The sequence below is a fragment of the Castanea sativa genome, chromosome 3 (genome assembly GCF_040712315.1).
Source record: "Castanea sativa cultivar Marrone di Chiusa Pesio chromosome 3, ASM4071231v1".
Lineage (NCBI taxonomy): Eukaryota > Viridiplantae > Streptophyta > Magnoliopsida > Fagales > Fagaceae > Castanea > Castanea sativa.
The window spans coordinates 42,229,749-42,251,249 of record NC_134015.1 but is presented as its reverse complement, the minus strand read 5'-3'; the positions used below and the strand labels follow the sequence as shown (position 1 = coordinate 42,251,249).

Sequence of the window (21,501 nt, the reverse complement as noted above, 5' to 3'; positions counted from 1 at the left end):
CCCACGATCTGCTTGGGATTGTCTCAATCTTCTTCCTTATGGTCATTGATAGACTTCTCTTCCATCCGCTAGCAAACCTGATAATTTTTCTTGACAAACTTTTGAAGTTTTCCCCTCTAGATCAACTCCTCTATCTGTTCTTTCAAATCTCGGCACTCGTCAGTATAATGACCATGATCCTTCTGGAAGCGGCAGTATTTCTTTGTATCTCTCTGTTTTGAGGACGAGCTTAATGGTTTGGGTCATTTTAGTGCAGGGTCGTCTTTTATCTGTATGAGGATTTTGTCATCAACAAAGGAGTGAAATTCAACTTTTTCTTTGATGATGTCTCTACACACTTTTGCTGGCCTTGGCTTCAGTGAGATTATCTTTGCGATCCCTCTTCTTGCCTTGGGACTCAACGCTTTCTTCGTTCTTTCGCTACTCGTCAGTCCCTTTGCAGTCAGTGCATCTTCCCCATTCATGTATTTTTGCGCTTTGAACAATAGATCTGTCATTAAAGTTGGAGGAGTCTTCCCTAGAGAGAAGACGAGGTCAGGATTGTTCAACCCTGCTTGTAAGGTCGTCATTATCACCTGGTCATCTACTTCATCAATTTCCAGTACTGCTTTGTTGAAACGTTTTACATACTCTCTTTCGGTTTCCCCTTCTTGCTGCTTCACAGTTAACAAATAGAAGGTGGGTCTCTTATGGCATTGTCCCCCAATGAAATAACAAACAAATGAGTCGCTTAGCTGGTCAAAAAATGTAATTGATGTCGCAGACAGCTTACTAAACCACACCCTTACTGCTCCCCTAAGGGTTGCTAGAAATGTCCTGCAAATGACTTCATCTGGGGTCTACTAGAAGCTTAGAATTGTCTTGAATTCCCCTATGTGATCCAGGGGATCCTTAGTGCCATCGTAAACTTCTAGCTGAGGGAGATGAAATTTGGGAGGCAAGGGCACTCCAAAATGCTGGAAGTGAAGGGTGAGTCCGTCCTTTTGATCATGCCATCAAGGTTTACTGATGTCTTACCCTTCATGGCGTTTTTGACTTCGTCCAACTCCTTCCTTATGTTCTTCATCATTTGATCACTGCCACAAGTTGACTGCGCAGTGTGTTCTAAAGTTTCTCTTCTGCTATTTCCTGGGCTGTAGGCTTCATCATCATTGTCGTTGCGGTTACACTGAGACTGCGACATACTTGTGCCCTCAGGACATGCTTTCCATTTCAAGTCTTCATTCTTTTTCATCAATTCTTGCACATTAGCTGTTAGTGCTTGAATTTGTTGAGCCATTACCACTGGATCCAGTGGTGCAGTAGTGGTTGGGTCCATCAGTTATGTGGAACTTAATCAACAGTGAATTCAACGACTTATGGTCGATTCCCACAAACGGCGCCAAACTGATGAAGCAAGATTTCGCCTTGTCAGTATATTCCTCATCAGTATGATGAATGACTTGGAGATCCCGTGCAAGAGAAAACACTAAGTGGATAATGGCACTGGTTTGGGGCTTGTTAAGGACCCTCCGATGCCTTAATTAGCTTAGGCTCTTTAGAAAATAAGTAATCTGCAGAGCAATCTGTGTGTATATGTGTTTGTATGAATCATTTACTTGGCTTTCTTGGCTTTATATAGCCTCTGTGTGAATAAATGCTTTGTGTAACGTTGTACTACAGCTGGAGGAGTTATGGCTCAATGATGACCGCTTAATCCCAGCCTTTTACTATCCGTAACGGTCATTTAAATGCACATTATTGGATGGTAATAACGGTTTCGCGCTCATTTATCACTCAATTATTGAATATTGTCTGGAATTAATGCATTTACGTTCATCCATACTCTTACTCGTCATTATTATGGACGGTTTGCAAGTACGGACGACCATTTATATGCTACTTATCAGTAGTGGATATATTATTTTATTCTGTTGTTTATATTATTTTATTTTTTTGAAAGCTAAAACAAAACTACTGACGTTGGGTGTTTTGTAAAGTGAGAAGGTAAGATAGATAAAATAGTTTTTTGTGGGGCCATATTGCTAAATTTATGACTCCACCAGTGTGGATGCTCTAACAATCAACCGCCCTTTGCATTGCACTCATCAATCAATCATACACTCTAACATGGCTCCATCTGTTTCCATATCCATTCTAATAGTAGCATTATGGATTCTTTATATCTTGATGCACTCCACAACTATGGATATTGCAGCTAGCTCTGTGGCAGCATCTAATTCATTAGCGCTTGAAGGGAAGGTTCTCTTGGAGAATGGGTGGTGGAGTGGTGAGTCTACCGATACGTCCTTAAATCATTGCATGTGGTTTGGAATCAAATGCAATGATGGTAGAAGCGCCATAGAGATTGACATGGCTAGGGTCGATCTGGTGTTCTATCTGGGAGATGAGGGAGATGAGTTCAGTAAACTCAACTTCTCTTCTTTCCCAAATTTAGTCTATCTTAGTGTTTCTTATTATGGGCTTCGAGGGAGCATCCCAGTTGAGATAGGCATCCTTTCGAAGCTCACCCACCTTGATCTATCCCATTATTATTTCATCGGTGAGTTATCTCTTTCATTGGGAAATTTAAAGAATCTTCTTGAATTGGATCTAGGTACAAATAATTTAACTGGTGTGTTATCTCTTTCACTTGCAAACCTCACTCAATTACTGACATTTGACATTTCTTCTAATCATCTCGGTGGTTCCATTCCCATAGTTTTGGGAAATATAAAGAATCTTCTTGAATTAGTTCTAGGTGGAAATTATTTTAATGGTTTCATTCGGATTGAGATCTGGTGCAATTATTATCCTAATCCTTCCTGTTAATTTTCAAATTGTTTTATCCAATAATAAATTAGATTCTCAAAATTATATATATATATATATAAACACAAGTTTTTTTTTTTTTTGCTACAAAATAAACGTGTAATATTTGTTCATTTTTTGAAACTGGCCTCATAACACTCATGGTTGTATTAGTAGTTCTAAATGCGTAATATTAATGAGAAAAACGTATAAACACTACAAAAAACGCGCTTTTGGGCTGCGTTTTTGTAAAACGCAGCTACAGTCAGGGGTTTTGAACCGCGTTTTACAAAAACGCAGCTCCAGGAAACACGTATAGCTGCGTTTACTAAACGCGGCTATAGACCCGCACTGAAGCCGCGTTCTTTGGTGTTGAGGCTGCGTTTGGCAGGTAGAATTTCAGCCGCGTTTTTAGAAACGCGGCTACAGGGATTTCTTTATTTTTTTATTTTTTTTTCTGGAGCCGCATTTAAAAAACGCAGCTCCAGACCCGCAGAAGTTGCGTTTGATTAAACGCAGCTCCTAAATGTTGAAGCCGCGTTTGATTAAACGCAGCTCCAGACATGTTGAAGCTGCGTTTAATTAAACGCAGCTTCAACATGTCTGGAGCTGCGTTTAATCAAACGCGGCTTCTACGTTTAGTATAAATATAAAACAAAAAAAAAAACCTTCCCTAAATCATTCCTAAATCAGACGCAAAAAAACCCTAAATCAGAAACCCCTCCTCCATCTGCCCAAACCCAAACTCTCTCTCACTCACCTGCCCAAACCCAAACTCTCTCTCATTTCAAAGCTCTTCTTCGGCCTCACCGACTACTCCTCCTCCTCTCCCATGACCGCACGATCAAGCTCTAGAACACCCTCGGAGAATGCAAGTTCACTATCTCTGACCAAAAGGCGCACCAGAACTGGGTCTCGTGCGTTCGTTTCAGCCCCAACACTCTCCAACCCACCATTGTTTCGGCGTCGTGGGATAAGACTGTGAAGGTTTGGAACTTGACCAACTGTAAGATGGGGTGATCCTTTTGTGGGATTTGGCTGAGGGGAAGAAGCTGTACTCGCTTGACGCGGAGGGTACTGGCTTTGCGCCGCCACGGAGTAGAGCATTAAGATCTGGGATTTGGAGAGTAAGAGCATTGTTGAGGATTTGAAGGTGGATCTTAAGACTGAGGCTGAGAAGGCCGATGACACCACCTCTTCCAATAGTACAAAGAAGAAGGTATAATTTCAATTTGAGCAATTGTTTTTGAATTTATATTGTGTGTTTATGTTAATTTCAGTTATTCATTAATCAATTGAATAACCCTCCTCTCCCACCCTTCTTTTTCAAGCCAACTAAGTGTCATTTGGTTTCCAGGTTTCACCTTCCCATTGCGTATCATGGACGGGCTTCATCTATTGTTATCTCTGGAACAGACATCATTCGGCCAAGGTTTGACAATATAAAAATTTTAAATTTTAAATTTATAGTTTTTATTTATTTATGTTTTTGATAGGATTTTTTTTTTGATCCTTGGTTTTGTTCCTAAAACATAAAGATAACAAAGATGTCATTTAGCAAAAGTACCCTGAAAAAAGAAATGCAAAGAATGCAGAAATGGGCAAAATCATACAAAATAATGTCATAGAAATTTTTATCTTGTTTGTTACTAACTTACTATAACTTTTTTAAGTACTAATAATTTCTTACAAATAATAGCAAAATCTGGTTTATCAGTATCCTTGGTTTTGTGGGCATGTGAAAGGTACATTCGCGTGTGTTCAGTATTATGTGTTGTTTCTCTAGCATCTATATACATGTTTTTCTCATGCTTAATGAGACAGGCTACCTGCCACTCGGTGTCACACAGAACTTGTGCCTGAAGTGCATTACATGTTTTCTTTTTATGTTTTGATGTAGTGTTCAATCTGCTGTAATCTTCTTTATATGTCTTCTAGAAATGTGTTTTTCTTAGACTTAATATAGTTGAATCTTATGGCTCTCTAAAGAGAATGATGAAATTGCATTCTTGCTACTAGGTTCAAATTAAACCTGCTGGACAAGAAAATTCATCTGTGGTCACGAGGAGTAATTTCAACCATTTGTAAGGAGTTCAATTACATAATACATTCACATTGTTTCTGAAGTTTCTTTGGATGAGATTGGTTACTGCTTGTTGTGAGTTATAACATCCATTGTATCAGTCTCTTGCTTGTTATGTACTGGGCAATAGAATATCTTATGTGCAATGCTAAACATTTTTTATTTTCAGAAAATTACTCTCCTGGGCGCATCATAAGCCCCTCATATTGTTAACAAAATGTTCACAACTCCAATTAAACAGAAGGCTTGAAAATAATTATATATCAATATGTTTTTCTTTTGGGTATTCTATATCTATATATATGAAAACCTATATGAATCTAAATAAAGAAGAGTTCTATTTTATTATTTTGTGTTTGTGTCATTGTGTGTATTATGAGTTTGGTGCTTCTGTTGTATATCTTAAATTTTTGTGTTGCAGATATTGGACACTGACTCAGCAGCTTGCACACCACACCATTAATGGTTGCAACTTAAGGCCTGGTGATCTCCTTGGAACTGGGACCATCAGCGGACCTGTATGGTTTCATCTCACTTATTATAATTTATTTTATTTTCATTTCACATGGTTGTACTTCTGGAACCGTGCTCATTTTGTTTTTTTTATAATTGTGTAATTTAAGTTAGAAATGTATAATTTCTGTGTTGTTCAATTGAAGTTCAGCCACCACTTGTATTTCTGAACAGGAGCCAGAATCTTATGGATGCTTGCTAGAGTTGACATGGAATGGACAAAAACCACTGTCCCTAAATGGGACAACTCGAAAATTCCTAGAAGATGGAGATGAAGTCATTTTTAGCGGTTATAGTAAGTTTTGTGAGCATACAAGTTTTCTTCAAATCTCCTAAGCATATTGTTTTCATATTTTCTCTATCATGACCAAGGAACTCATGCATTTTATCTTCTTAACTTCAATTTTTTCAATGTATTTTTCAATTTTAACTATATTGTATCCATCATGTGAAATTGTAAGTTAAATTCATTGATTTGATCACCAAACACCCAATAGTATATGAGAAATTTATAAAGACGAGGTTTTTTCAAAATCCTTTTTTGTTAAAATTTTTCAGCTGCTGCTGTTGGGGCATGCCCAGCATCAGCTGCTACAGCTGGGCATGCCCAGCTGCTGCTGCCCAGCAGCAGCTGGGCATGACCCAGCAGTAGCTGCATCAGGGCAACTTAGTATAATTGTAATTATAGCAATTGATAGGGATACAATTTTTTTTCACAACTTTTTTTTTTACTATTATTGCCCTAATTTATTGTGATCAAAGCAACATAATTTTTACATAGGTCAAACATTGACAATACTTTTTTGTACTACTCAATCATAATGGATCACGTCAGCAGTTATATCAAATGTTATGTTTACAGACTCTTATAATGACTCATAGACAATCAAATGAAATAATGTGATAGGAAAAGCGGTAATAGTGGTGTTACAAAAGGGTCAACGGAATGACAATTATAATGGCACTAAGAAAACTAATGGGCTAGGAGGGCTGTGATAGGGGTAGTTGGCAAAGTGGTAGTGATGTTGGTACTATTAACAATAGGGGTGGGGTAAGTAATGCTGGTTGGGGGGACTGTATATATTTGGTACCTCTACAAATGTTGGTTGGGGAGCTAGTGGTGCCATTTTTGGCAAAAAGGGTGAAGGGAATGAAAATTGGGGCAATAAGAAAACAATTGGCTGGGAGGGCTGTACTATAGTGATGCTGGTGTGGTTGGGGTAAGTAATCTTTGGATGGGGTGCTAATTACGGATGGAAGTAAAATAGTTTTGGGGTGGTGAAATCATGTGCACGAGAGAGTTAACAAGATGCGAGATCCTCTTTAATTGTTTTTACCCTCGTGACCAAATATCATTTGTCGATTTGTTTAATTTTTGTTTTCCATTTTCAAGATTGTAATATTTGTTTGTCTTAGCTGTATAATTCCTGCTTCAATTACATATTCTATTGACGGAGTGCATTCGTATTGCATGTCATATTGAACACTTAAGATTAACGTCATTCGTATAGAAATAGTAGAAAGAATAATTGATAAGTTGTGTTGGAAACTTGTGATAGCAGGGATAAATCAATTCAGTTGTGATAACAGGGAAAAAAGAAAGAAAAAAAACAGGGAAGAGGAAAAAAAAAAAAAAAGAGACGCTATAGCCGCGTTTTTTATAAACGCGGCTATAGTTCTAGGCTTCTCAACTGATAGAGGGCTATAGCCGCGTTTTTTATAAACCCGGCTATAGTCCGCAGCCTATAACCGCGTTAATAACCGCGGCTCAATCGGGTCTATAGCCGCGTTTTTTAAAAACGCGGCTATAGACCCGAAGCCTATACCCGTGGTTCAAAAATGCGGCTTCAGGCTTGAGCTGTAGCCGCAGTTATAAAAACGCGGCTACAGACCCGCAGGGTCTGTTGCTGCGCCGCTTAGGCATGGGTTGTAAACGCGGCCATAGAAAACGCGGCTATAGGTTATAGCCGCGTTTTCGGGGTCTATAGCCGCGTTTCTATTTTTTTGTAGTGAAACCTCAAATTGGAATAAATGAAAAATTATAACACTATAAAATTTTTTAAAAAAGGGGCCTTATGCGAAGTCTATGTAATGAGGCTAGTATATTTTAAGTGCGTATTGATTGGAGTCAATCTATGCAAAGAGACCCAGTCAATAGTGGGTGATACAAAAATCTTTCAGAGAAAAATACGGACGCGGAAAATTTATTTGACAGTAACAGTATCTTGACTTTGATTTGGTCCTCATTGCATTTCCACGGATGGTTCCCCTTCCTTGATAAGTCACCAGTCTACACTGAAAAATCAGAGGATCACGACTTCTTCCTGCACGTTGGCGTGGCAACATGAAGTTTTTGCTATATGAGAATGAGAGAACCAATTAATCCACTCGGTCACTTATCAGATTTTTAATTCTCAATCGATTTTCAATTTTCAACTATATTCTCTAATATGTAAGGATAACACTAAACCTAAAAGTCTAAATCTATAGATTTTGATATAATTATATTATATATCCACTAACTAGGGGGTAATTATCCAATGTAGGAATTCTAACAATTAACTAACCACATTATTTACCAAATAAAAAAAAACTACTAACCACACTATTCTCACATGAATATTTTAACAAAATGTGCTACTTGTTGCTGCAGAAATAGTAATCCAAGGACAGTGCAATATAGAAATGTTTCACCTCAATTGCATTAGGAGGAAAATCCAACCAAAAAAAAAAATCCAATTACAAATCCTTGAGAGGTTCTTAGCCTAAACACTTACCTCATTCAATCCGAGTGTTGAGAGAAGTTTTGGTGCATATGGGAAGTATTGGAAGAAGCTATTGATTGGCAGATGCAATTTGCAGTTAATTGCGGGATTCAGATAACTAATGAAGATAAGACTCGGTGAAATTCGTTGGGAGTTGGAACTCAGAAGGTTTAAGTACAGTAGGTAGATTACGCTTGGAGGTTCTTTTTGATATCATTGTACTCCAACTTTATTCATTAGTGGATCATTTCAGTTTGGAGGGCCGCGGAGAGGTTTTTCACCGAGTATTTCGGTTTCCTCTTCGATAGCACGTCTCGGTATTATCTTATGTTTGCATCTCTCTTTCCTTACTCTTTGTGCTTTACATGTATTGTTTATTGTTTATGTTTATGCACTAGAGAGTAGTTCCGGTTTATTCCATTTCATTTACTCTTATTCCGCACTTAGTTAAGTATAGTAAAACCAATTTAGCAACTAGTTTAAAATTGGGGGTCTAAACAAGTAATAGTGTTTTGCACTATTTGAGCTTTCACACTTGGAAGGTAAGTCAAGAAAGAGAAGTGAAGAAGCAAGATGGAATATTCATTTTTAGAGTGGATTTGTTTTTATTCGTGACTACGAGCACTTAAAGGCCGAGGGACCGTGTGGACCTCATGTGGAACTTTTAACAAAGTGTTCACATTAAGATTGTTGGTAACGACTCCTGACTTGGAATTTGGAAGTGCAAGCTTCATAGAAAGTCCGCTAGATATAGTCAACCAAAGACTGAAAAATTTGAAAAATCATGAAATATGGTAATGAAGAAATTTCCAAGACATCCAAAATGTGAAAGCCATCGTTTTGATTGCAAGGAACTTTTCTGCGCTTCAATTGGGTTCAACAAGGCAACATTTCCACATTCACTTTCCAGTTGTGTCTAAGTTATTGAAGAGTGTTGAATCATAAATATAACAATATATCGACCATTTTCTCTTACATTCATCAACCAAAAACTTCAACATGGCTCCCTCTGTCTCTATTTCCATTCTGATAGTAGTTCTTTGTATCTTCATGAATGTCCCAACTATAGTTATTGCAGCTGGTTCTGTGGCAACATCTAAATCCTCCTCGCTAAAACAAGAAGTGCAAGCTCTGATGGAGAGTGGGTGGTGGAGTGGCTCTTCCAACTATACCTCAAGTCATTGCTACTGGCTAGGAATTAAATGCAACTTTGGTGGAAGCATCACAGTGATTGACATAGCTGGTAATATCTATCTTGCAGATAAGTTTAGGAAATTTAACTTCTCTTCCTTTCCAAATTTAGTCCGTCTTAGCCTTAGTAATAATCAAATTCTGGGGAGCATCCCATTTGAGATAGGTTCCCTTTCGAAGCTCACCCACCTTAATCTGTCCCACAATTATCTGACAGGTCAGTTGCCTCTTTCACTTGCAAACCTCACCAAATTAGTGAAATTTGACATTTCTTTCAATAGAATTACTGGTTCCATCCCCAAAGAATTCAGAAATTTCAAGAATCTTCTTGAATTAAATCTGAGTCATAACAAATTCACCGGACCGATCCCTTCAACTCTTGGCCTTTTAACCAATCTTTCCAATCTGAATTTGTCCTTCAATGAAATTAACGGTTCTATAGTGTCAGAAATTGGACTGCTAAAGAATCTGTTAAATTTGGACCTCAGACAAAACAAGCTCACTGGTCCGATCCCTTTATCACTGGGTCATCTGACCAATTTAGTCTCTCTATCTCTCAGCTACAATAACCTCACAGGCAATGTTCCCATTTCTTTTATTGAGATGCGTGAATTTAACCTGTCATATAATTCATTGGAGGGTCAAGTCCCAATTGATTTCAAAAATTACGGATTTGAAGTATTTATCGGCAACAAGGATTTGTGTAGTGACATCAAAGGTTTTGCTAAATGCCCATCTCCATCTTTAATTTCCCCTTCGGCTCCACCTCTTGCTCTTGAAAATATTGTGTCTAAAGATGAACACCCAAACTTCAACAAAAAAAAATTAGTTCCCCTCATAGTTTTCTTTATTTCTTTTTCATTTTTTACCCTTTTACAGCTTTTTGGGTATTTTCTCCACTCTCAATGTTGGGTCAAGAATCTTGTACTTCCAATGAAAACACACGCTGAGTTAAAGGGAACAAAGCATGGGAACTTGTTCTCAATATGGAATTATGATGGCAATATTGCATTTGAAGACATCATTGAAGCCACAGAGGACTTTGCCATTAGATATTGTATTGGTTCTGGTGGTTATGGTAGTGTTTACAAAGCACAGTTGCCTAGCGGCAAAGTGGTTGCCTTGAAAAAACTTAATCGCTTAGAGGCTGAGGACCCAACTGTTGACAAGAGTTTCAGGAACGAGGTTAAAATGTTGACAGAAATTCGACATCGGAACATTGTGAAACTTCATGGCTATTGTTTGCATAAACGATGCATGATTTTGATCTATGAATACATGGAAAGGGGAAGCTTATTTTGTGTGCTAAAAAATGATGTTGAAGCTGTGGAATTGGATTGGACAAAGAGGGTGAACATCATCAAAGACATAGCACATGCCATATCTTACATGCATCATGATTGTATCCCAATAATTGTTCATTGAGATATAAGCAGCAATAACATTTTATTGAACTCTAAGTTGGAGCAAGCATCTGTCTCTGATTTTGGTACAACTAGACTTCTTGATCCTAACTCCTCCAATCAAACTTTAGTTGCTGGGACTTATGGTTATATTGCTCCAGGTGAATTGTTTTTTATACTATATCTTATATCTCTCCCATTTTCCAACATATTATATTAAAAAGTTAGCTATGTGAGGCATTGCAAATAATCATGCTAGTTTGGTTACCTTATTTTTTGTTAAAGGAATTGAATCATGCACAGTATCAAGCAATCACTTCCACCATGTAATTTTTGTGCAATGACAAGTTTTGACCAACCTTTCCATGAAGAAAACTTATAAAAAATATATATAAAAGAAAACAAAGAACAAAGATATTACATTTTTAATAGCATTCTTTTCTCTTTTTTCTTCCTATGCAGAACTGGCATATACTATGCTGTTTACTGAAAAATGTGATGTTTATAGTTTTGGTGTGGTGGCATTAGAAATATTAATGGGAACACATCCAGGAGAACTCTTGACTACATTATCATCATCATTGTCATCGTCATTTTCTCGAAATATGATGTTAAATGAAATATTAGACCAGCGCTTGCCACCTCCAAATCGAATAGTTGCACGGGATATTTTCTTTGTTGCAACTATAGCATTTGCATGCTTATGCACCAAACCAAAGTCTCGGCCAACAATGAATTGGGTGTCCCAAGAATTTCTTTCTCGTAAGAAACCAATAGCCAAGCCCTTACATGCAGTTTCACTATAGCAGTTGAAGAACCAAGAAAATTATATGGTTGGAGATATTGAAACTCAATCATGAAGTGCTTATTGCTAAGTTTAGTATCAAATTGCTTGAAGAACTTATACGAAAAGAAAATGTTGTGTACTAAAATAAGCTGTATAAAATTCTTGTAATTCGGTATGGTATATCTGTTCATCTTTACAATTATAGCTTCTATTTTTCATCATAAAATGTATGTCCTTACCACTTATCTAATGCGACATATCTATAATCCTCATACACATTGTGGAGATTGCAAAGGCTCATCCATACTTGACCACAAGGACTTCCACGTGAACGTTGTTGACGGAGACTTTGGAAGTGATGGTAAGGCTTGACTCACACTGTTCACTATAGCATCTTCTATCTTCCAACTTTTGACAGTCTTGATCTCTCTACCTTCATGTTTCATGCCTGCTGCTATACTCATGATCAAGGCAAGGAATTCTTGACTAATAACATATATTTCATCCCGATTAAATTGAAGGCTTTTATAATTTTATTCATAATTTAGCTTGCAAAATTTTATATGTATTACTTTTTTTTTGATAAGTTATATGTATTAACTATTAAGCACTCTCATATCTTGCCGGTTAGAAAAGCAAACCATGACATACTTTTACAATTTTTTTTCTTTTACCAAATAATATATTTGCAGATTTTATGCACAATTTTATTCAACGTATGTGTAGAAATATTTGCATACTAATTAAGCTAATTTTTATCTTTTATTTATTTTATATATCATTTGGTTGATTGGTAAATAATTTCAACAGTAATCAAGACTAATATCGCGAAGTGAACATTGGCTTGTGTCCAATAGCTATATATAAGTATGTTTCCATAGGGTTGCTTTCTGTTTAGAGGATGTGGCCTTATAAGTGAAGTTTGATCTAGATTAATCTTGTGTAATGTACTCTGGGCATGACAAGCCATATTCTTGCAATTAAAAACGATATGTTTCAACTGTAAACATTTTTTTTTTTTCTGAGAATAAAAAATTTTTTTATTCTAATGGTGGAATTTCCCATAGGGTTTGTTATGATTATGTTTTTGTTAAATTTTTACTTCTACTCAGTATTTAAAGGGAGAAGTTAACAGATGTCCTAAGAACATTGATTTATGTTATTTTTTTAGAAATTTTTCTGTGAAAAGATAAAAATAAGTTCACATGAAAGTGGTGTTAAAATTTTCTTAAAATGGATTATTAACAATTGACCTAAGAGCACTATTAACATGATTCTTTTTTTTTTTTTTAGATAAAAATGATTCATAGTTAAAATAACATTCTTAGTTTGAGTTTTCATGCATTACAATAATAATAATAATAATAACTAGTCACTAACCCGCGATGCACGGAAAAAGTGTTAAGTATGATATAATTTAATTTCTTTGATGAACATATATGATTTAATCTTGATTTATTTTAATACATTCAAATAAATTGAATTTGTAAATAACACTATACAGCTAAAATATATATTAACAATTATATGTTATAGAACGAAGAAAACATAAAGTGGATTTCATCTTCAAAATCAAATAAGGTGGTCCTCCAATATGTACAACTTGGATTTCATCTTCATCTTCTTTTTCATTTTTTTTTTTCTTTATTTTTTTTTATGAATAGATGGGTTTGTTCTTCTAACACTCTAGAATCAAGAATTGGATAGTCATAAAAACAAACTAATTTAGAAATTCAAAAACCGAAAATCAAAACCAAAGTAGGAGTGGAAAAATTAATAAGAAATTGGAATCTTATGAAGGAATTGAAGGTTGATGGTAGGGGATTTGGGATGCTCACGCTGTTTTTTTTTTCAATAGTCCTCTCTGATCTTTTGTGTTTGCCTTATGAGAAGGAAAAAAAAAAAAAAAACACAATTTTTATAAACTCCATTATGCAAGAGCTTGGAAAACCCATCAAAAATAAAAATAAAATAAAATTCTGCCCAAACTCGAGCACTACAAAAAACGAGGGCTATAGCCGTGTTTAAAAAACGCAGCTATAGGCTATAGCTGCGTTTTCCATAGCCACGTTTTCATACACGGCCTATCCTGTGCGACTGCGGCTATAGGCTTTTTTTTTTTTTTTTTTTTTTTTTTTTTTTTTTTTTACAATTGTTTCTTCCTAAACACATTCCTACAACCTGCCCAAAACAAGAACTGTAATTCCTTGGATAAGTTGCAAATGTCATTATTAGACAGATCCTAAGGATCTCAAGGATCTCAGGAAATCGTTAGTGCCATAAGCCTGCTCTGATACCGTATTCAGATATGAGCCATTCCATCTCATTTACTAACCACTATAAGCCAATGACTTATTTTTCTACTAATAAAAAAACACACTCACACACATCTTCCATCCATCCTACTCAACAATTTGATACTTTTTATGTTATTTTTCTTAAAACTAATCATCATAAAACTTAAAGCTATACTTCATATGCATTTTTCCCCCTAGTAATAAGTAGTTATTGTGTTAGCGGCTTAAATACACAAAAATAACTTGGCTTTCAAACGCGGCTATGTAAAATAACTTAATGAAAACATTATAATTAAATCCACATTCTCAATTATAAAAAAATTACAAAACCTCAAGATCAAACTTTAGAGATGCCTGTGAAACTTAATCAGCGTCATTTGGACACACACATGAAGCAACTTCACAAATGACAAACGATCAAACAGGACACAAATCATCAAAGAAACCCATGTTGGAGGTTGAGGAGAGGGGAGTTGTTCTTTGCAATTAAGCAAAATCAAAACAAAGTGATTGGAAAATAAGTTACTTTGCAAAATCAGAACAAACAGAGGGGAGTTATTCTATCCTCTCATTTTTCTACCCTTCCAACCAAATACATATGAGAGAATTAAATCTCTTCTATCCTCTTACTTTTCCATCCCTCCAACCAAATGGGCCCTTAGAGAAAGCTGTGTCACCATGTAGCTGACTGTTAAAGAGTTATTTAATGTTATAAACCCTAATATAAATATATGCTAAGGTAGGGGCTGACTATTAACGCCTAACCTTATTTTCTTCTCTGTTATCTGTTGCTCTCTCCCTTTTATTTTCCCCTTCTTCCTTCTCTTTAGCCTAAACTTCCATAGTTTACAATTTAACTCTGACGAAAACTAAACATATTATTTTATCAGTAACATACTAACATGTATATGAAAACTAAACTTTTCTAGTTTTTTAGTAAAACATGAAAGTCCTTTAAGAGAGAACCCACCAAATGAGATAGGAATCATAGCATAAAAACAAAGACCCTTTCCCAATGCTCACTCAGCAATACAAGTAATCACCTCAATTGCAATGCCACGTGCTTTTTTGCTAAGTTGCTCTCAATTGTTTCCCTTTATTTGGGGCAAAAATTAGTGTGTGTGTGTATTCGAGAGAGACCTGAGGACCAGGAGGAGCAGCAAAACTTTGCTTCATTAATGTGCTTCACATCAAGCCCAATAAACCATGATCCAGAGCTTACATCATCATGGGCATATGTACGAAGAATAGATCTGGAGAACCAAAAAAAGATGTCAACTCAATAATGCCAGGTGTCTATATTGTAATTAAAATTACCATAAAAGAGGGAGAAAATACTTGTTTATTGATGAAGGCTGTAGGCTATAATAATCAGCATAGACTATAGGCTGTACGCTAAAATTACAATCAGCATAGACATAATAATCTGTTTAGGACTATAGGCTTCAAGTTCTCTTAATTGATGAAGGCTGTAATTGCTGGGTTTTTTTTTTTTTTTTTGCTTAGTAAATTTCTTTTAATTCATGTCAAAATTGAGCTTTATACTGTGATAATGATGTATTTAGTGTTCAAACATCAGCTAGTATGTAAAAGGATTGAAATAAAACTAACAAATTTCTGTGACAAATCTTAATGGGGTAAACAAGGGAAAATGTCAAGGAGGGAGGAGGATAAACTAGTTTCCTGTAACATTTCATGTGCCATGTGTTCTTGCATAGCCTACAAGATTCTCTCTCATTCTTTGTATTCTAATTATTATTTACTATTGCTCTTAAATTTGGTATATATTTATATAATGTAAAAAAAGTATGTTTAGCAATATATTAAAAATATAAATAAAAATATTTTTAATAATTTTTTAATCGCCGCACCCCGCCGCACCCGCATCCTACTTTTTCAAAAATTGCCGAGTCCCGTACCCGCTCCCGCACCCACACCCGCACCCGAATCCCGAAACGCACCCGTGCTTCATAGGTTAACATAGACATCATCATTGACCCTAGCATAAAACACAGCATCCCAATTCTCTACTGCATGAATAAAAATTGATTTCATCTTTTTTGGAGACTCCTCAGGTGCCTCCACTTGACCATCCTGTAGGACAGAAGACAAAAGAATTGGACTATTAATAACTACTCCTAGTTTGTATTCCTATTTCCTATGAACAAATCAGCCAACTGCCAACTTCAGCTATTAACAAGTGATTCAACTGTATTAAAAAAACTGAAAATAATAAAACTACATTTAAGATCTATTGAACCTTTAAGAGTTAGATATCTTTATGTGAAAGAATTGTTAAAGCTCTAAAACACCTACTATTTATCATTGACTTAAATTTAGTAAATGGTTTAACGTACAAGAATGATGAAATCATTGGTGTGCCTATTTTCATTGTCAATTTCTCTGTCCAAACTGTCTCCATGATTTGCACTGCAAGATATATAAACTTAACTAAATTAAAAAATAGAAAATTCTTTCAATTAGTGTTGAGTTAACAAAATAGAGACCTTCCTCCTATGACAAATCGTACAATGATGCCCTTTTCATCGGCCAGTTTTTCTACAGCTGCACCTGCACCTGCACATATATTTTTTTAAAGCTTTACCATCATAAAATTCAAATAAAAAATGCAATCAAGGAAAAAAAAAAACCCTGAAAGTAGCAGTTGCAAGATACTCATTCAAAAGCACATGTAATGCATGCATAAGAATCCAAGTGTGCGTTCCACCGAGGAGAGAATGCACGTGAAACTGTTTATCATGTTCCTAAGCTATGCCTCTAAAGAGTGTAATGTCATCTACTTGTGTTAGAAATATTACAAATCTTACTACATCATTTTTATAAAGTAATATGACATTAATTATATAAAAAAAAGGTAATTTACACATTCGTTTATTGTGTTTTTTTGAAATCCATTAATCACTTTTGTTATTATTACATTGTAGATGTTATCATAAGCGGTAAATTCTGTATTATTTTAACATTTTTCTTGTATTCTATCAAGAGCTTCCATTTCAATATGATATCTATTACCTTAAAAAAGCTGTTTACTTTTAGAGTATATAATCGACAACCATTGGCTCAACGCTCTGTTTGTTTCAGCAATGATATTTTCTAGAAAATGAGTCATTTTCTAATAAGTATTTTCTATAAAACTATCTCATTTTTCAATGTTTGGTAGCAACTTTAAATGAGTTGAAAAACAGCTTCCTAACTTCCCTTAATTAGCTTATTATGAGATATAGTTGTTTTCCAAAAAAATTTAATGGAAAACAATCTCTAAAAATAAGTCATACTTTTTATGTTTATCAAAGATAATTTTCCACTGACTCATCTTTTCTTATGCTACCAAACACTGGAAAACATAGAAAACTATCTTTACATAAGGTTTTCCATCGAAACAAACAGAGCGCAAGTGTGGGCTATCAGTTTTTTGTTTTTTAGCTTCATTTCTATAATCCATGAAAGTCTAGAATGCATTATCAATATAAGAGCCATTGAGCCAATACAATGAGGTCATAAGTCAGAACTCTCTCTCTCTCTCTTCTCTTTCACTGAGATAGAACCACATGCAAGAACAATAATCAGCAAAGTGCCATAATTAGCTTTATATATTTTAAAAACAATACGCACGCATTAAATATATTTCTCAAAATTATCTTAATAAAATTGCCAACGACTAGGTAGTTTGACAAATATATTACTCATTTAAAACCCTTATCATTACCTTAAGTAGTCAGTGCCATATTCTTTTGGAGTAGTTTTTAATGGCCAACTCATTTGGGAATTTTCTCTCTTGTCTACTTCTTTCTCTTGTTTAACAAAGTCTTTTCGATGAAGCCAATATCCTGTGTCAGAAAGAAGGGGTTGTCCAAGACCAGTATATGTGTCATGTATGTATGTTTCTCTAAACTAGCAGTCTTAAAAAGGGCTTTTCTTTTTCCAACAGGTGGATTTGCATTGTCACATTTGGTTGGGTGGAGTGGACCAAGCATTTGCACGCCACACCTCACTACGCATTGATAAAAGTATAAAAAATTATGGATTTCTATATTATATTTCTGAGGCTTGCTTTCATCTCACAGTACCTCATATATGCCATGAACTCTTGGTCTCTAATAGATTAATTAAATTAAATTATTTCAAGTTAAAAGGGCAGCCATATGAGGATGAGGTCATGAATCTCACTGAAGTGAAGTGCTAGGTTTACATTGTGTTTGGTAAATGTGGTGGGGGGGTGACATTGTGAGGAAAACTATATAGGATGGATATTGTTTGACAAAATCAAAGCAAAAAACCCAAAAGAAGATGAGAGGAGGGAAAGGAAACCTCATCTCGACCCTTTCTATTCATGAGAAAAGGGAAGGGAATCATCAATCATCACACATTATGTTCGTTTATGACAACAAGGTATTTGGAAGATAGCTTAGATTAAAATATCTTTATAAGCTTACTAAGACTTATTACATTAGTGTTTGATAATTCAATCATCCTGCAAAATCTCATATATCCACTATAAAATGGACGCCTCAAAAAGTATCGCAAGCTATTAGCAAGAACCTGCAAAATCTCATAGAATGTTGATCAAAAAGTTTACAATCATGTTTCTCATATTCATTAAGAAAATTAAAAAACATAGGTAGTGGACCTGGGACAAATCAGAAATGTTTTTTCAAGTGACATGGATGTTAGGAAGGTACTTAAAATTCACTTGAAATTAGAAAAAACAATTCTAAAGCTTTATTGTTAACAGAATGCTAGCTTACCAGCTGGAGTGGCTTGCTAATGGGTTTATCCCTGTAACTAACATGAAACTTTGCCTTGGCCAACAACCCCTAGGTCCAAAAAGCAAAACATACAAATAAAAATAATGTCACTCAATGTCCAATTAAAAAATAATAATAATAATAATTTAAACTTGCAGAAATCAATGAGAAATAACCCACCTCCGTGTCAAATTCTCCTGATTGAACGGCAATATTGATGTCAGTTATGATCTTTACAAGATCCACCAATAACCCCGGGCAATCAGCTGTTTCCACAGAAAGCAAACTGCAAAAATAGTATTATAATTAGTAGAGATCACTTCAATTCTGCGAAGAACACAATGGTTAAAAAAAACCAATCTTTAACAAATCCCATAACAAAAATGATTTAAAGATTATAGTATAAAGAGAACCACCAGACACAGCCACCAAAACCCAGCACCGATCGAATTAGCAACCACGGCTACACCATCAGAACCCACCCAAAATGAAACCCAACAAAAGCTAACACACACAAAAGCCTTGGAATAACGTTGCTCACTAAGAAGCTTGGCTCACTCCATTGGGCCATGATCATGTGCAACAACCCTGCCATCAAATCACGATGAAATTGTTTTATTACCTTCAGCCTTGAAATAACGTTGCTCTCTAAGAAACTCTTAGGGTTTTGTTCTTCTCTTCCTAAACGTAGGATTATAAGTCAGAGATAAAACATATAAGAGGTTGCGAGATATTGGCTGAATTGGTAAGATTGGAGAGTGGAGATGGAGCCAGGTAGAAGGGAAGGAGTCATCTTTTTCTTTTTTTCAGAGAATTTAGTCGGCTATAAAATCATAACATAATATTTATTAATTAATTATAATATTTATTTAAATAATGCTTACGTGGAAAGAAATAAAGAACAATGTTAAGAACACAGTAAATTCACAATTTATTGAGGCAATATGTTGTAATTGGTGGGTAAACATGATTCCTGTCACTATTATTTTTCCATTTATAAGCTGTAAAAGAGTATTTGAAATATATGGGTTATTATATACATATATTTGCTCTATAGTGTCGTAGTGAAATCTTACAAAACGCAATAAATAAATAAATAAATAAAAAGGAGTTGCATGAGGTTGGAATGAGGACATACATGAACGTTCTTACTTTCTTAGTGTGCAAAAGTGACAGCTTGAATTTATGAAAATAGATATGACTGTTATTAAGATTCTGGTCTCCATTTGACTTTTATTCATAGTATTCCGTTCAGGATTAGAAGTGACAGAGTTTTTTTTTTTTTTTCTTTGAGAAGTCAGGGATAGTTTATCTGTTTATGTGATTGTTGTTTTATTTATTAGTGTTGTGTACAACACTTTCAACACTCCTTGTGTCCTTAAAAGAGCCACTTGTGTCCTTTCACATTTTCGAAGGTTGCTCCTATTATAAACTGTTGGGTGCAAGCTGGCACCAAAGTCCAGCCCACGTAAAGCTCCTTACTAAGCTAAAGCCCAACTGATGAGGGCTTCTATTTCAACTTGAAATAGGGGATACGTGAAAAGTCAACCCTCCATATGTTCAGAGGAGTGTGAGGCGGCAGAATTGTGCTAGAGAGCAGTACACAAAAACAAGAAGAAAAAGGAGGTGCCGCGTAGTGAAATGAAAAGAAAAAATAGTGGGTAAATGTTCCAGTTAGTTCAATTAGTAAAATTTTTGATAGTTGTATAAGAAATTTGGAGTTCAATCCGGCTTCACAAAAAACTGATTAGTGTCTTGGTTTTGATGATAAAGAGCTATCATCAAGAGCGAATGCCATAAGTTGAAACTCTCTCTAAAAAAAAGAATGGTACGTGCTGCATAGTGAAAAAAGAAAAGAAAAAGAATTGCCGCCTTTAAAAAAGATAATTTGTGTGTGTGAGTAGGGATGGAGCTAGAACTTGGAGTTAGAGGAGGCAAAAAGTATAAACAATTTTTTTTTTTTTTTTGAAACTCTAAATAAGCATTCTTTTAGAAAGTTAATTTTGTTTTTTTTTGTTTTTTTTTTGTCTTGATCTTTAGCTGTTAGACCTTTTTTTTTTTTTTTTTGTCTTGCGTGTTGTCAGATATGTGTAGGTGTTCACTTAAACTAATTAGAATCGGCTTAAAATTTTTATTTTTATTTTTATTTTGTCTGTGTCTTGCATGAGTTTGTTTTGGGGTGTTGTTTGGGTTGAAGCTTGTTATTGGTAAATTTTGTTGTTGAACTTGTTAAATTTATTTCAAATTTTTTATCAATGAAATTTCTTATAACCTTTAAAAGGATCAATAATTTTGTTGAGAGGGGCTAAGTGCAAATTTATTGAAATAAATTGCTAAAACTAATACATATAATATATACTAAAAAAAATTGAAAAATTTGGGGTGGGGGGGGGGGGGCAGTCCAAGCATAGATCTGTCACTGTGTATGAAAGCAAAGAAAAATAAGAGAGATTTTTTTTTTTTTTTTTTTTTTTTGCCGTGAGGCATACACAAGAATTATTGTAATTGATTTGATAATAGTGAAATTATTCGGAGTTTTTCCTGTGATTTTTCCCTTCAAAGAAAAAGGGTTTTTCAAGTAAATATTTGTGTTCTTGTGTGTGATTGCTATTTTGAATTGATAGTTTTTTTTTAAAATATTATTTGGGACCCAACAAGTGGTATCAGAGTTAGGGTTAGAGTGGAAGCAATGGCCAGAGAAGTAAGCAAGGGTTCAGGAATTGAGAAATTTGATGGAACAGACTTCGCATATTGGAGGATGCAAATTGAAGATTATCTCTATGGGAAAAAATTGCATTTGCCTCTTTTGTGGACGAAACCTGAAACTAAGAAGGATGAAGATTGGAACCTTCTTGATAGGCAGGTATAGGGAGTTATTCGATTAACTCTATCAAGATCAGTTGCGC

At 35.2% G+C, this 21,501-nt stretch overlaps 2 long non-coding RNA genes and 1 pseudogene across 8 annotated transcripts; 2 read left to right on the top strand and 1 right to left on the bottom strand.

The window, feature by feature from the left end:
* Positions 1-2,109: 2,109 nt before the first annotated feature.
* LOC142628978 (uncharacterized) lies at positions 2,110-11,620 on the top strand (annotated as a pseudogene).
* Positions 4,807-5,674, top strand: LOC142627633 (uncharacterized). The gene is made up of 3 exons (XR_012842900.1): positions 4,807-4,874; positions 5,295-5,391; positions 5,561-5,674. It is a non-coding gene; the product is annotated as an uncharacterized LOC142627633 (long non-coding RNA).
* A 3,163-nt stretch (positions 11,621-14,783) lies between the features above and the next one.
* Positions 14,784-19,431, bottom strand: LOC142627012 (uncharacterized). Of its 7 annotated transcripts, none has more exons than XR_012842732.1 (6): positions 18,776-19,431; positions 17,557-18,664; positions 16,337-16,400; positions 16,187-16,259; positions 15,828-15,923; positions 14,784-15,082 (listed from the first exon to the last, which is right to left on the bottom strand). It is a non-coding gene; the product is annotated as an uncharacterized LOC142627012 (long non-coding RNA). The 7 variants fall into 7 exon arrangements; XR_012842735.1 differs by lacking the exon at positions 14,784-15,082 and having other exon boundaries at positions 15,791-15,923; positions 18,776-18,881; positions 19,012-19,431; XR_012842738.1 differs by lacking the exon at positions 14,784-15,082 and having other exon boundaries at positions 15,791-15,923; positions 18,776-18,881; positions 19,218-19,431.
* Between the last annotated feature and the right edge of the window lie 2,070 nt (positions 19,432-21,501).